The following is a 1,962-nucleotide window of genomic DNA, read 5'->3' on the forward strand; positions in this document are numbered from 1 at the left end:
TATATATATATATATATATAAAAAATACATTTATGCATGCATGTATGTATGTATGTTTGTACGTATATATACACTCCACCACTATCACCACCACCAGATTGTGGGCAAAAACTAATTGAACCCTGGTAGGGCCCAGCGAGACTCTTGCTGACCTTGTTGCTTGGATGGAGAAGTCTCACCTCCTGGGCGTGATGATTGCAAATACCCACTCTCTAAGCTCTAGGGAGCTCTGGTAGTGTAGTGCCTAAGGCACTTGACTGCTAACCAGAAGGCTGGCTGTTCAAACCCACCAGCTACTCCTCAGAAGGAAGGTTGGGCAATCTACTTCCGTAGTGATACTGCCTCGAAAACCCGAGGAGGGGTCGCTGTGAGTTGAGTCTGAGTCTGACTCAGACGGCACATAACAACAACAACAAGTTCTAGATATCAGAACTGAATAGGTGATTTTGGGGGATGTTTTGACATGCACATGAAAGCTCCCCTGTCCACCAGCACCTTAAATGAGTTTCACCATAGGAACATGAAATTCCACCATTTACATTAAGCATCATTGCCTTCCCCAAATGATACTTCCTTTTAAAATGCAAAAACTATGGGAAAAGTAGCATTTGACTTATTATGCCCCCAACCTCAATGTAAATTAACATATCATATGTCTTTTTTCCCTAAAAATGAAGCTCAGATAACAGAAAACATTTCTCACCTGAGTAGAGAAGGAATTGGTCAAAGGGAATTGGTAAGAAGAGGGCCCTAAAAGACAGTTCTGCTAAATACTCAGAACTTATTGAGCAGATACTTCAGACCAGAAATTATTTATTTTTCTACCACACTAGGTAGAAAAATATGTATTTTTATTATCATTATTGTTATTGCTATGAATATTTTTATTGCATGAAAGTAAGGCTTAGAAAGTTAAGTAATTTGTCCAAAGTGTAAGTGAAGGAGCTAGAATTACACCTGGACTGTCTGAAACAAAATTCATGTCCTTTACATACACCCTGGATTCAAAGTAAGTCATTGTTTTCCTTTTTCACCCCTCTGCCCTACCTCACAAAAAAGCCTTCGCCTGACCCTAGTGCTCTTGCCTCTTTCTCTCCATCAAAACCTGCTCCAAGGAGAGTGTCTAATTATCTATCATTTACACCTTAGAGATGAGAACACAGACAGTGCAGGGAGAAAAGAAAAACCCATTAATTTAAAATCACACAAATGATGGTGAGATATTCTTAAGGCTCTTTCAAAAGAGTTCTAGGCTCTGGGGAGGGAGTGACAGTTTAAGGTCCTATGTGTGCCTGAAGGGACATTGGGGAAGGAGCCAGAGGAGTGGAGAGGGAAGCACAGGGACAGAAAAGGCATCTAAGACATCAGTCTGAGGACAGCTTGATGACGAAGAGGATTTTGATCTTCAGACCCAGAGGTAAAAAGTGTCTAAAGGTCTCTAGTAATCCTTCTCAACTTTCTTGACTTCACAATAAGATAGATATACCATTGGTATATCTAAGATAGATATATGGTATATCTAGATAAGATAGATATGGTACATCTAAGATAGATATCAAACCCACCAGCCACTCCTCGGAAGGAAGGTTGGGCAATCCTACTTTCGTAGTGATATTGCCTCGGAAACCCAAGGAGGGGTCGCTATGAGTCGGGGCCGACTCGACAGCACATAACAACAACAACAAGATAGATATACTATTAAATAGATATACCATCGCCCAGTCGCTTAGCACTGAGAACATAGGGATTAAGTATTCCCACTGACTGACTCACTCACTCACTGACATCGAGTTGGTCTTGACTCATAACAACCTCCCCTTGGGTCCCTGAGGCGGTATCTCGACGGAAGAAGATTGCCCAAACTTCCTTCTGAGGAGTGGCTGGTGGGTTTGAACTGCCAGCCTTCTGGTTAGCAGTCAAATGCCTTAGGCACTATACCACCAGAGTTCAGGATCTACTAAA

This window comes from Orycteropus afer, unplaced genomic scaffold, assembly GCF_000298275.1.
Source record: "Orycteropus afer afer isolate SDZICR_OR568_19922 unplaced genomic scaffold, OryAfe1.0 scaffold00095, whole genome shotgun sequence".
NCBI classification, from domain to species: domain Eukaryota; kingdom Metazoa; phylum Chordata; class Mammalia; order Tubulidentata; family Orycteropodidae; genus Orycteropus; species Orycteropus afer.